Source organism: Haliotis asinina, chromosome 4 (genome assembly GCF_037392515.1).
Source record: "Haliotis asinina isolate JCU_RB_2024 chromosome 4, JCU_Hal_asi_v2, whole genome shotgun sequence".
Lineage (NCBI taxonomy): Eukaryota > Metazoa > Mollusca > Gastropoda > Lepetellida > Haliotidae > Haliotis > Haliotis asinina.
This window is the reverse complement of record NC_090283.1, coordinates 56,240,069-56,255,437: the sequence shown is the minus strand read 5'-3', so window position 1 is coordinate 56,255,437 and position 15,369 is coordinate 56,240,069. Positions and strand designations below refer to the sequence as shown.

Here is a 15,369-nt window from a genome sequence, read left to right as displayed (position 1 = left end):
TGATCATGCTTCTGATGATGTTTTATGGTGTAGATATTCTCACCTATCAGTAGATTTTAAAGTGGTTTTAGCCGTCTGTTACCTTACCCCGTTTGGTTTCCCCCATGTCAGAGACCAAGAGGAATTCTTAGAGAGTCTTTTGCATCAAGTGTATTGCAACCGGACCGAAGGTATTGTTCAAGTGTGCGGGATAGTAACGCTAGAAAGGGAGACAACTCTGATTGGGTTGATGGTGTAGACTCCCTGCCAATACGTAATATAGTCCACTACGGTGAGTACCATATTGAAGATATCTGACAGATTTCCTGGTAGACGTCAACTTTTGAATGCTGAATGGAAGAAATGGTATAAATAACGACTTCACGTGTATCAGTCAAACTGAACGATCCGTGCTTGACTATGGTCTCGTTCCCCAAGGACAGCTGCCTCTGTTTGATGAGTTTGAAGGTATCACTATGTCTTCTATTGTTGGTATGTATGCCGATAGCGCTCCAGAATTTTTACCTGGCCATTCCATGTCAGCTTACCCTCTTAACTTGTCTGGGTCTTATTCTCCTCCAACGACGATGCTTGTTCGGATATATTTCTTCAGTTGGAATGAGACGTTATAATGTAAATACTGAGCCTGTGGAATTCCTGGCTGATGAGAATACGTCATGCTACTTACCTGGAAGCATAACCAGGATTGAAGGTCTCTTACGCGACAACGACAATGTTAATAGTGCGTATGAACAGTCATCATGGGCAGCAATGCATGCTACAATGCGGAGGGGCATACTACTAATCTTAGAAAGTCGTGGTCCATGCTGTCCCAATATCCGACAACTCCTTTTTCCATTTCAGTAATATTTGGCAGAATTTTCTAACTGACACTTTCCCCAAACATTTTCTTTTGGATTTAGGTCAGAGTTCATATTCATAAAGAAACTAAGATTTTTCCTAAGTCCAAACTTAAGTTTTTGAAAACTGACTTAGCTAAGTCTGAGACTTCAGTTGATATTCATAAAGCAACTTAGTCAGAGACTTAGCTAAGTTTCCAAAGACAACATTTTTTCCATAGTGTGTACCCGCATGATGACCAGGGTGATTCCGAGTTATTTTTAGACTTTCGGTGGAACTCTTTTACAAAAAGGTCTGAAAATCGCTTTTGGGGGATTTCCCGTTGGTTATTTACGGCAGACGACACATTGACGGTACTGCGCTTGCGGTATTTATACATTGTCAAAGAAAATGTCGGAGGCAGAAGCGAAGAGGAGAAAACCTAACTGGAACAAAGACGAAGTACTGCTATTGACAGAACTCGTCAAAACAAACGCCAGTGTGCTGGAAGGAAAGTTTGGTCCGGGTGTGACATCGGCGAAGCGGCAAGAGGCGTGGCAGATAATGTAAACATTCGGTTCGACTGTCAAATTGCAGTCAAGAATACAGAAATGCCTTAGACTACGCGCCACACATTGATCTTATTTGTTTTGAATTATATGAAATATATGTACGATTTTCCCTTTTCTTTCCTGAGTTACGACGGTAGTCTTATGAAACAAACAAATATTCATCAAACACTGGAGAAACATACAGCCGAAATAGACTGATGATTCACAGAAGTCACACAACGAAGGTAAGGAACATGTATAAACGAAAAGTGTTTTCTAAGTGAAGATGACCTCATACAAATAATGTGATGAGGCTACAGCATATATTTTCTTCAATAATTGTAAATGTTTGGATTGTTTTATCTACTGACAATTCATTGCTTGCAGAACTGGTACTAAAATTTAATGTGAAAGCTTTAAAGTGATACCTGTTTAAGTATTACCATCAAAAGTGTGGGATCGATTTATAAACTTTAATACAATGCCAAGAATGTATGGACAATTAAAAACTAGGATATACTTTCTCCCAAATGCACTGCCTCTTATTTGGTCACAATAGTAAAACAGTAATTTGATTTCAAACATGTTATGGCTGTGAGAGAGCAATTCATAAGCAGATAACTCATATATATCATAATAAAGGTTGACAATTTTCATTCAGATCAACAGGTTATTACAGCAACCCTCAACTCTTCTCGTTTGCATCCCAGAACTAAGGAAGAGGTAGAAAAAAAGTGGAAGAACATAAAGAGTCAGTCAAAACAAAAATATTAGGACTTCAGCAGAATGGCTAAAGGAACAGGCCAGTAACCGACTTCAGTTCAAAAATACTGTATATGTGTCACAGGTGCTAAATGATAACGATCTCTTGATAAAGAAGTAATTCTGATGGATCAATATTCAGTAACAATCTTCTCTGCATATTTGTCGTATTTCTTTTGTGAAGGGTAATATTTTTTTAAGAAATGTGATCCAGAACTGAATGGAACAGTGATTGTCCTATTTCTTATTCCAGTGGATATCTATATGAAGTTATTTTACATAAAATATATCAAGTTAATGAATGTGATTAAATTTTAATATAGGAGGTGGACCAGCCCCAACACCAGTCAGCCCAGTGACCAATGCTGTCATTGATATTTTAGGCCAGGACAACGTGGCACTGACAGGTGTGTCTGGGTCAGTTGACAATGCTGCAGGTACGTACTTGATTTGGTACGAGCTGATGAAAGGTAAACATGAATGATATGAAGTACCTTTTGGTTAGAACATGATCACATAACTTGTGCATAAATGTGATCGCACACTGTTGGTGTGGCATATGTGCACTCTCTATTGTAATAAATGTAATGAACAACTTCCATTATTAATTTTATCGACTTGTAATAACATAAAACAAGTCCAGTTATAACAGAAACAATATGTATATAAATGTTGTTTTTTGTAGACAGATTTATGCAGCCATGTGTGACCCCTATCCACAGCCAGAGGGAGCGACAGTGGGTCCCGAGGAGCAACCAGCAATCCATCACAATGCTACAGGACGCCCCACAGTTGAAGCTCTGTTAAAGCAGAAATTGCAACTAGAAATAGAATGCCTCAAATTGGAAAAGGAGCACCTAAAACAGAAGATAATGAAACTGAATTAACTTAAACTGCCATAAATGTTGTTGTTGAACATTGGACATATGTACATGCTTCCATTTTCTTCTTAATATATGGATAAAACAGATTCTGTTAGAAAGGAGAAGTATTGTGCGACTTAAATTTAACAGAACATAATCTACCATTTATAGTCCAAACTCAGACACTATGAAATAAGATCCTAATTTCCTACAAGGAAAGTGTGTATAGGCGAAATGTTCCCTGTATCTCAGTGCAGCCACTGGTGTAGTAATCCCTGGTACACCTCCATTAGGCCCATCCTGCCTCCCAGATCCATCATTCCCATCTGTGGATGGTACTTGAATTTTTCTTTCCTTGCATATGTTGTGTAGGACAGCACATGCTATGATCACCTGATATAGTTAGGGATAAATGAAATTACATTCAAAAGTCAATTAAGGCAAGGCCATGCAATATATAATTTGAGATGATGAACTACTCTATACATACACTACCCATCAAAAGTTTAGAACAACTAGTGAAAATGTAGCCACATACTTCAGTCAACTGTTCAAAAATATATTTTGCAAAGTAATACATATTGTTGAAATAACTGTTTACATATGCATTGATGTATTGTGAAAACATATGAATTGATGTATTGTGAAACAATTTTGAAACATTGAAAAGATTATTGACATGTGTTCAATAAATGATTAGACTCTAGCTGTGAAAAATGCCTTCATTTCCTTAAAAAACCAGTACACCAAAATGCAGCTGTTCACATGTACAATACTTGTACATACTTAAACAGTTTGATGAATGATCCTCATGCAATTAAACATACATCCTGCAAAACTGTAATTTCTTCTTCATAGTTTTGCCATTCAGCTTTGTTACCTTGTCATTTTTTTGTATAATTCATGAAGCAAGTAAAGTGTGCTAAAGACATAACTGTTATTATATTTTTCTTACCTTGCAAGGCTCATCGGGTTTTAACCTGATTTCCCCATGAAGAACAGGAAATCTGCGCTTCAGTTGGCCAATAGCCCTTTCAATTGTGCTCCTTGTCCTTTTATGTGATCTGGGTTATGAAAACAACATAATACAGTAGCCTGTACATAAATCTGCAGCACTTCAAGAACTGTTTATCTCATCATTGTAAACTGCCATTTATTCAGTAAGTAACTCTGAAAATTAACAATAACTAGCAATTCATTAACATAGTTTATTTTGATGGATTATTACTCAGCATACTCATAAAGAGCCTACAGCCTGATTACGGTTATATTATCTATATACATCATTATATATTCGTTTTGGATATATCCTTTTACAAATTTCGTATGTTACTTACACTGTTTTTGTATTTTTCCGTAACTGCTTTGGTTATCCAGACTAAATGTAACAACGAATATGCTCTGTAATAATTAATGACAACGAGTCCCCAATGTTTATGCGAGGTAAATACAAGGGACACCACTCTATGTTGCAATCGGCAACTGTACACGGAAGTTGACGTACCTGTTGTAGTTTGTTTGTGGTCAAGCAAATGGTCTTAGGAAAGAGGCTAGTAGCCGCTTCTTACAGGGGTAACCACTGTCACCGAGAAGGTGACATCCGATGGGGACAACATTGCCGTCGAATAACTGGTAGAGATCGCTGTTAGTCAATATGCGTGAATCCTGTGTCGACCCAAGCCACCGAGCAACAAGGTCAATCATCCTGTCTTCGCTATCGAAGACGATCTGTGTATTGATGCTGTGGTAATTATGCCGGTTTACAACTCATTTTCGTTTTCTGTTGGAGCTTGAATCAGAACGTGTGTTCCATCGATCACCCCTACAACTCCGGGAAAGTGTGCAATCTGATAAAAGTTTGACTGGTGACGCCTGATGTCACGAAGTTGAAGGGCGAAGCAAACGAACTGTTTCACAATCCTGTCAGATGACAAACTTCGTATGCAGTCATTCACAACTCTGGAACTTGTGGGCTGTGTCCGCATTACACAACTGAAATTTTCCGGTGGTAAAATACCTCAGTGTGATGAGTGTCTTTTGTGTAGCATCCAGTGCGAGGTTACGGGTGGTTGTAGGCTCTACGTCTGGCGCTATTAGACTGGCAACGAATCTAATGCCATTCCCATCAAGACAGTATCGCCGAATTAGTTCTTCATCACTGTATTCAACGACACTTGGCCTTCTTTGTTGAAAATGAACGACGCCTCCTCGCTAAGGCAGCCATTGCTGTTTACTGACTTAAGTCAAACACCTTCTAGTTAAGCCTACCCCTGCCCAGTCCTCTGATTTAAGCCAGAAATTGCCAAAACTTAAGCCACAGCTGCTTTATGAATATGACTTAAGTAAAATCACAGAACTTAAGTCAGAAAGAGTGAAACACGTTCTTCTGACTTAAGTTCTTTTATGAATACCGCCCCAGTGAGTCCTTGCCAACTGCTCCCTGTAGCGCATTGAATTACAGGTTGCAGTTGTTGAATTCTTGAAAGTGCTGTAAGCACCTTTGCCGGCACTCTTTAGATTCTTCCATTTCTTAATGACCTCCTCTTTGCTTCCTTGTTGGTGACCATTTGCATTGAGGGTGTCTGTGATTTTCTAAGACAAAAATTGGTCAACATTTGGATTAATATTACCTGGATCCTTGGGTTGAAAATAACAAATTTGGTTTTGGCATTCTTCTGTTTCAGGAGAGAACATGACAATTTTCAAATTAATGTAAAAGTAATTTTTCATTATGATTAATGATTTCTCTGATTTAGTATTTGTGTACCATTACTCAGGGACATTATAACTTGAAGCAAACGTCTTTAGGTCTATAAAGAAGAATGTATGGAATATTTCTGTAAATAAACAATCCTTACTGACAGCATAATACTTTATATTACAAGGAGGGAATTGTTGCCAAACCAACCATTTTTAAAAAAATCAGTTTACACAAAAATTGATAAAATGCATTAAATAGTGCTCGTAAATTTCTATACTAATTGATGATGTCGAAGGTTCGTATATATTCCCTATTGTACAATGTACCATCAATTCATGGGGTAATTATACATAAATACATGTTAACAAATTTATCCTGATAAGACGTTCTTTAACGTATTGAATGCACTCACCTGCCACGCCTCATGTCGGTTTGCCGAAGTCACACCCGGTCCGAATCTCCCCTCTATTACAGTCTTCCTCTCCTTCACCAATTCTGCTAACAGCAGACATTCTTCTTTATGCCAGTTGGGTTTTCCTTTCTTGCTAGTATCGGTCTTGGCCATGCTGACAGATTCTTTGTCGTCTGCGTTCCGCTTGACGTCACGTTTTATTTTCTTGCATTAAAGAGTTCCATCGGAAGTTTTCCGTTGCTGCTATATTCCCATTAGCAACGATGCGCACGCACAGCGGTCAAGAACTTAAGTTTATGATCGACTTAACCTCCGACTCAAGTTTTAATACGAACTTATGTTTCTGACTTAGCTAAGTCGATTTTTGGAAACTTAAGACAAACCTTAAGAAACATCTGAGACTTTTTTAGAATACCGCCTCAGGTCTATTGCTTGGCCTATCTAATAATGTCATATTTTGGGTCTGAAACCAAGCCTGTGAATGCTTTGAACGGGACGTTGTCGCGCTGGAACTTTCCATCGAACAGGTGAGCAGATGGAAATAAATGTCCCTCGAGAACATCTGTGTACTGCTCACTGTTCATATTCCTTTAAATACACAGAGGGGCGTTGCCCCTAACACAGATACGCCACACCCCACACGTTAAATTTCGGACTGTTCTTTGGGCGCTTTTACAAACGTTTTTCAGTTTGTGTGGTCCAGTCTCAGTTAGTTACATACTAACTAGATGGGTTTTTTTCTTTCTTTTTTTTAGCGATTTGAAACCTCCCAATCGCCAACGATGAACAGAAATGCTCATATATATAGAAGAAGGTGCGAGCCCCGAGCAACAGGTACCGCGCTTGAAGTCTGTATGACTTCCTTCACCCTAATCATTCTGCAACAGCCAAACGTGGATGACAACACAACACTGTAGACGTCACTTGTTTGAGATACACAATAGGCCAGTGATCTATATCTCGCACACAGCGAGGTCATGTCACCACGTTGACTTTGGACACAGCGTTGCGTTTGTATGCCCTAGTAATCTGGGGTCAAGACCTGTCAACTACTTGGCAGACCATATCAACGCACACCGACTCCCTGTCAAGATTATGATTTCAACTACGTGACCGGTTTATATGGTCAGATGTTACAACACATATGGCCTGTGCTACAAAGACTTAAACAACGGATTACACAGCGGTGACATCAAACTCCGTGGCCATGGAAGGGGTTTAGTTATGGGGTGATAATTCACACAGTGTAAGTTACTCAGAAACAGGTAAGATCCATATTGACATTTTCCAAAACGATCGTTGTTTTGATGTTTCGTTTCTTTGGCATTAATAAAATGCAATCTTGCATTCGTTTATGAATCTATTATCGCGGAGAAAATTATTTCATGTTTAGAAAATTGGTTGCCTTGGCGTGATGTTGGTGTTCCCATTGACGTTGCTGATCTGCGCTTCGAATAGGTGATTTATCTTAATCGTGACACTAGGTTTGTCATTACCGCACGTGCCTTATGTGATAAGATAGATAATACGGTTCAATGTTTGACATACTGTTACGCCATTTTTGGACCGGGTATTGTTCGATGGAAGCCAAATGTGATGAAAGACACGGATGTTATAGAAACTGACGTTTGGTCAATAATATGCTCTTTGGAGGCGTTCATCAACACATGGAGACAGGCGCGTGTCTCACGGTGAATTTGCCACAGACACACAAACAACTGACAGGATAGCATCAGATAGTGAACTAACACCGGCAGATAAGTTTGAGACGAATTACAATGCAACCGTTTCTAAATTTTGGTGATATGTGTTGACACGTTTGTGACAAAAGCATGAATAAGTAATTCAGTTCCACTTTTATTTTAACTGTCCGTCACTGGGGCTGACACTGTATATAGCACAGTGAGAAAATATTCCCTTGGGACGACTCAGACTCTCAGCATGACATTTATGTAATACTGAGATACACGTGGAGATTCATTCAGATGACCTGTATGACAGCATGTATGATGGAGCAGCTGTATGGGTGACATACACTTCATGGACACAGTGGTAAAGTAGGCTGTGAGTTGCTGTGAACGAATTATGTGGATATTCGAATCTGTGCTTCGTCATATTAATGTGCCATGCTATCTTTAGATCTGCTGGTTGTCGTTTCTTCGTTTACCATTGATTCTTTCGTTCAGATGACAGGTAATTGTTTGGTTGAGGAACCAGGTCATTAGCATGTTTGTTCTCTGAATCGACCGTAAGTCTTGCATGCTCAACAGGCAGTGTATGAGTCCAATTTGTTGATTTACTTACACCGGTTTGAAATGTTAATTTGATCAGCTAAACATCTAGGGTGAGTGAGTTAACATTTATAGTCACATTGGCACTATTCCAGCCATATCGCAACATGAAAGTTATAAATGCATAATAGGCTCAAATAAAATGTCAAAACCTGTCAACGAAGAGCAGTAAAATAACTACATTACCACAGACAGACAATTAAAACTAACATGTAATTGGAAAATTCAACACACTTTTATGGACATTACAAAGTAAAATCAAAATGGACTTATAGTACCTTTGCTACCTGCATAGGCCCAAGTTGGATTTGCACCAACCCTTCAGTCACGGGTGATTGGGGACAAATATGGCCATATATTAAAAGCACACATATGCTACAATTGAACAGAGTTTGGTAAGTTTAAATTTACTGTGACTGTATTCATTTGGTATTTACGTACCCTCTCTGGAGACAATAATTTTATGGAACTTTGGCAGGATACAGCCGCAAACAATTCCGGCTACTAATATTTCAACTGCCAGTCATAATATATTTATCTGTTTACATCTTATTTAACAAATCTATTTCTTTCTGTAAACGCTACATAATCACGTATTATTTCAAAACATTTGAAAATCCTGTATAATATTAGTTAGTCAGATGACATTTTAAACGTATAAGAAATTGAGAGCATTCTTATATAAACATGAATGTTGTATATATTATCAAAGAAGACAAGCATTTAGTTTGACATGCCATGCAGCCCATTCTATCATAGATTAAAGCGAGAAAATCTATCATCTATCATCATTGACCATCATTTTATAGTACAGTTGCGACGGAAAGATGAATCAGTGTCAAACAGATATTATAGTAATTACCATGATTTTACGAACCGACACGTTTTTTCTCCCCAAGTGGCGGCATACGCACTAAATACATGCAATGGCACGTTACCTGAAAATCCTCCACAGAGCATGTGGAAATATGCCTGGGACGTGAATGTTTTGATTGTGATTACTTTTGTCCTTCTTTGAAATCATCTTTGAACGAGGTTGCTCTACTGTAAATCAGGCCGTGAAATGTGCCCACAACACGCTAGTGCTGATGGAATATTGCTTCCTATTTAAGGAAGTTAAGGTGAACTGAAGACGTCAGAGTGGAGTAGTTCATGTCACGTTGAGTCTTCCTGCATGTACCTTATTTGAAACAGATGCATCAGTCTCACGTGTCCCTTGTTTCTAACTGAGGTTGCAGATTTTTTATGTGCTAGTACTGTTAGTTATACTCCAGCCCTTAGTCAAAACAAAGTTCGACGGTGTGCATACTAATTAGATTTTTTATCCCATGCTGAATGCTATCCATCACATAACATGTGCCGAATACATCTTTTTTTGCCTCAGATAGGTGCGGCACAGGGTTGGTTATCCAGTATCTATTTCCAGACCCTTAGTGCAGGTATGTAGTTCCACACAATCGCAACGCGTCGTCCATAATCCATTATATGATATCTTCTAATGTTCCATTCGTTGACTCGTTTCGACAACTGAAGTCTTTTATCAGTGACTTCGGAAAGTGTCAAATTTGATGGGAAGGCAAAAGGTTACTCTGCGTCAGTCTGAATGAAGGTACAGTGTAATTTAATGTAAACTACCAGTTTCAAGACCCAGATGCACTTTTTATCTTGACAGGGAACGCAGGATTAAGCTCTTTAGTATTGAACTCATCCGGGAAGGATTCTCATACGCACTTGCAACATTAAACGTATCGGGTCATCCAGGCCACTACCACCTGGGTAGTAGTTGACCAGCGATGGCCACAATGTGACAGTGTGGTAGATAATTACATGACGACCCAAATGAGTCTGTGATTTATCATCTGTAATCTCACTTTCTGTACTATGTCTAATTAATTATTCTAGATATGTAAAAAGTGAAGTAGGCACCCAAAATATCACAAACACTATGTAGTTACATCGTTCCGACAAATAACGACCCAAAATGTTAAAATTACTTTCTTGGTTGCGAACCTTAGCATGACTGAAGACAAAACAAGAATAAAAGATGCGTTGCAATTACATTGTCTCTAGTTTTACTGTATTGTATTCTCGTCTTTCAGTACCAGGGTCAGTCGTAGCAACACAATGCACGTACGCCGTGACTTAAAATGACCCAGAAAATATTTGGACTTAGAGCAATGAAAACATGTATCCATGTCATCAGAACAAGACCTGAGTATATAAGACAGACAGCTATTTATGTGAGACATAAAACATGTACCTGCCCTGGGCCTTCATTGTCCTCAGGATACTGAGGTGTCTGTAATACCCTGGCTAAGGTGATGTGAACTGAACTGAAAGAGGAGGCCCGTTACTTATTTTCTGAAACACGGCTAGAACCGATCTTCAGTAACTTGTGCTTCAGTAAGTTGTAGTAGTATAGGGAATAGGGGTTCTGGACCACTTTCAAGAAATGTCTCTACAAAGCCTTATTTACTAAATAAGGCTTTGGTTGGGTCATTAGCTCTTGCTACTATTACCCCTACTACAAAAAAGTTGGCGGTAATTACTATGCCTACTTTGTGTTGGTAGGAGGTAACACTGTGCCGTACGGTACGATCAATAATTCTTCTCTTACAAAACCCCTACCCGGCCCATCCCTCAAGTAGTACAAGTTAGGTTCGTCGGCTTTCATATCCACTTTATCTATGTTGTAAGTTTTGACTGACCATATAGGATCGGTGGCTCGCTTACGGCTATCACCCTCGTGTTCCCCTATGTTATGTTTATATCGATGAAACAGTTTAACGTGAACCGCCTACGATCTCTTTGGTGTTCATAATAAAGGCTTGCTGGGCTTTTTGTATCCCCTGTTCTATGTACTTTTTTTTCTCGTCCTCGCTGATAGCAGACTTACGAGACTTGGACCGAATATCTTGTTTCATTCCGTTATATTTTTTGAGTTCAGATAGGATTGAACGAAACTCCTCTTCTGAGATCTTACTGTCAGAGAGTGCCGTGGAAATTCGCTCACTCACTGTGTTCAGCTTTGCTTCGGCCAGAACCCTGATCTCGTCGTGTTTCAATGCCTTACGATTAAGTCTGCGTGATACTAACTTAAGCGCCAACCCTGCCAACCCTGCCACCCCAGCCGTTATTTCAATACCTAGCACTATAGGTGCAGCCACGATGGTAGCCAACAACCCAACGCCTGCCGCCCCTAGTCCCATGCTGGTTGCCATAAGGGTAGTGTCAGCCCCGTCCACGATATTGAAAGCTCTATTATACTTTTTACATAGTGCTTTCCACGTGTCACGGTCTTGTTCTAGTTGACGTTTCACATCACATAACTGCCTCAAGCGGAACCCATCTACGGTTTCCAGCGTCTTCGCTACTTCCTCTACGACTGGGTACAGACCCATCCTATAATGTATATTTTGAAAGATATTTTAATTGGGTTTCAGTTAAAAATCTATTAATGAATTTAAAGTCTACAAGTTCTAGACTATTAGTCAGGGTAATAGGTGAGAGGCTAATAGATTTTTCTGTTGTAATAAAAAAACCCAGGAGGCTTATCAAGTGGTTTATAGGACCCGTGGTATCCTGTTGTATAACAATACGGCAATATTTGCCTTTGTGTATGCTAAACCAGCTCATTAACACCTCAGGTAAAATTTGGTGTACTATTGGGGGGTCTCCATTGTCTGAATACTCAAAGAAGACTTCTATGATGAGTGTGAAAGGGGGGGATATTATTTCAGGATTACTAAATGTTAATTTATTTTCGAAGAAAGCCGATAACCCATTTTTGCTACTTCTTATTAATGTCCTCTCCGGAATGAAATCCCCGACCCAGATACCGTTATTCCTAATCTTAGAGATACGCCCCAATTCAGTTAATGTGATATAAGGTGAGGCGAGTGTTAAGTTGATCAACCATTTGGGCTCTTTAAAATCTGATAACGACATCCGTCTGTACACGTTGTCTTTGAATTGCAGGATGTATAATTCCTCTTCCTCACCAGGCTGATCGAATCCCTCCGTGTCTCCTAGGTCGTTAAGCGTAGTGTTGGGACGATGACTGGTCATTATTATACTATTACGATATAATTTCCAACTGGTTTTCTGATAATAATTCAGGGGTGAACTTCATACCCATGAAGTGTATGTTGTCAGGCAGGAAGATCTTGGTTAGTGATATCTTGTTTTCCACGATCACGTTGATCCCCTGCAGACTGGTGTTGGAGTCGACACCCACCCGCACGTAAACGTTGCAAACTTGTTACTGGTGTCGTTTCACCCACCCGAGTTTGATCCCCTTCACGATCTCGACATCATTCACCGATGGTTCCCCTAGGTAGACTTTGATGATCAATGTTGAGTTTGCCGGTAGACTCTCTAGTATCTTGACCACACCTTCGAATTCAGACACCAACTGCAATGTCACGTTTTGTATGGCCGGTTTACTCGATAGCATGTGGGCTGCCATAGTGTTGACTGGGCTGACGACTACGCTACGTCTCTGAGTTGGGACGTAAGCCACGAGCAGGGTTCCATTGTTCACGACTTTGTTTAGGTGGTTGTCTTTGTTATCAGTAAACACGTAAGGGGAGACGAGTCTAATATTGAGAAACCAGTCGTCGGGTAACAACACCCACTTGTTATCTTCAGTGAAGACGAGCATATATGGTTTGTTTTGGACGACGGTAGTGCTCTCAACATCGTCTAAGTCGAACAGTTTACCCCCGAACGATGGGTATATTATCCAGTTATGACCGGTGTTGACAAGGGCGTACTTAGTGTTGACTGTTGCTCTTGTGGTATCTATCATATCACTTAGGGTTCCACCGGAGGGGATTTCAACGCGTTTGTAAATGTTGTTTTTCAGTTGCAAGGCGTACGATTTACCATCTACTCCGGGAGCGTCGAAACCGCGCGTGTCTCCAAGGTCGGAGATCCCGATATTAACGCATTTTTTCACTCCGGGCCCTTGTGCGCTGGTCATTTTACATGAAGCGTTAAGCTGAGGTATCCTATATTTACAGGATTATGATTTATATCTAACACCGATATTGTCAGCTCAGGTATGTTGCCCTGGGTTAATCTCTTATACTGCCGTGGTGAAAACGACTCGGTTCTACCGTCGTTGTATTTCTCAGTTTTCACCGGCACTGCTCTCAGTATAGTGGAAGGGTGACCTCCTTGAATGTTATACGTTGTGCTCACCTGATCGAGATGAATGTACAGCTCTCGGTACGGTACTAGGTCGGGTAACTTCGTGCCTGTGACGGTTGTTGTTGGTTTTATCTCGTCAGGAGACATACCGAGTATCCTTGCTAATGGTCGGCCGAGCCTCAAGGGGTTTCTTCCGTTGTTGATTAACACCACTGTGCCGTTTGAGTCGTTCATCTTGAGTTCGGCTCCCAGGGGTTTGAAGACCTCGTCGTTTAGAGAGCACACGCTGTAGTAGCCGTCAGTTATCTGGCTGCGAGTTCCACTGACGAACAGCTTATTGTTGCTGATATTGATGTTAGTCCATTGCGGTAGGTAGGTGATATCGCAGAGTGCGACTTCGAGTTGGCCTGACGTGTTATCGATCGCGTGCGTCAGCTGAACGGCCTCACCGCTCGTTATTCCTGGAAGTGTTATGTACATGTTAGAGTATATATGCTCATTATATAATAGTTTTAAAATGTATTCCCCTGGTGTGTTTTACCCTAAACTGGACGTAGATTTCTCCCCCATGAAGATCGTGGTTGCTCCTGAGTTGTATTTCAATGCCCAGCTTTTAGATGTGTTCGATAAGTATAAGCTTTCGGTGACTAACATCAAGGCAGTCCACGCTTGGTTCAACAACCCTATGCAGTTCTGGCAGAATCAATTCAACTTTGCCGTGTGGTGCGCTACAACGGGGTGTGGTGTGACATTGGCCGACACTCGGCGTGGACCGCTGAGTCAGTCTGTGTTCAAGTTCCACGTGTACTACCAGGTCAGACGTATCCTTAAAGAGATCAGCGCCCCTCTCCCACAGGACAAAGCGTGGGGCGCAACAAACAACCCGTACGATAGACGGGCCTACGAACGTATTTGCAATGAATTCGAAATAAACCCGAAGACGGATTGGCGTTTGCCGGGGCCGAACCACGGGTTGGGTATTCCTTATGATGGCGCGTGATCAGTGAAAGAAGTCAGTGATGATTTACTGAAACGAGATATACTACGCCAGGACTTTGCTTTGTCGAGTAATGAATGGAGGGATGATCGTATGAACTTTAAAGGTGGTGTTGCTTTCACAGTCCAGAAAGTGGAGCAGTCAACCGCAGACGGGTGGAAAATGTTCATGCTGGACACGTCGAAAGGATTCACTCGTGCCGGGGTAGTCAGGTTGAACGACTTGATTCGAACGTACGTGTGGGCGCTGTTGGGTGCGCAGTCGATGACGCGTTCCAACATCCTCGGTAAGGGAACTGCTTACGACGCTCAGAAACAGTTCGTTTCCAACGTTGATGATGCTATCAATTCTCCAGTTGATCTCCCGAGGGCCATCGACCGTTACCAAAACGTGTTAGAATACGCCAGATCGAAAGTCAATTACGTGTTCGGCGTGGGGTTGTACATGGCTCCGAGTGATATGCAACTGAGAATAAAAAAAGTGGTGGGTTATAACAACAAAATAGTCATAGCCACGGCGGACCAAAAATTGGGTATCAACCCCGATATTAACACCCCCTATATCCCACACATCCCACCACGTGAAAAGGGTATAGTGGCGCCACCCCCGGAGTCTAAAGTTCATGTACCCCATATGCATGTGGGGGTACCCCCCTATCAGCAGCATATTGATAATAAAACAGCCTTAGTGGTTGGTGGGGTAACTGTGGGACTTATTTGGTTAAAGATTTCTTAGCCGCTACGTACACCAGACCCGCCACGGCGACGATGGCTGCCCACAGGTTTTGACTGAGCCACATGGCAGTTTTAGACAGAGCGC

General features: G+C 40.8%; 2 pseudogenes; one reads left to right on the top strand and one right to left on the bottom strand.

Annotated features, from left to right (window-relative positions):
- The first annotated feature begins 1,230 nt into the window (after positions 1-1,230).
- Positions 1,231-3,019, top strand: LOC137282608 (nuclear apoptosis-inducing factor 1-like; annotated as a pseudogene).
- Positions 3,020-3,160: 141 nt separating this feature from the next.
- On the bottom strand, positions 3,161-6,261 carry LOC137281030 (putative nuclease HARBI1; annotated as a pseudogene).
- Between the last annotated feature and the right edge of the window lie 9,108 nt (positions 6,262-15,369).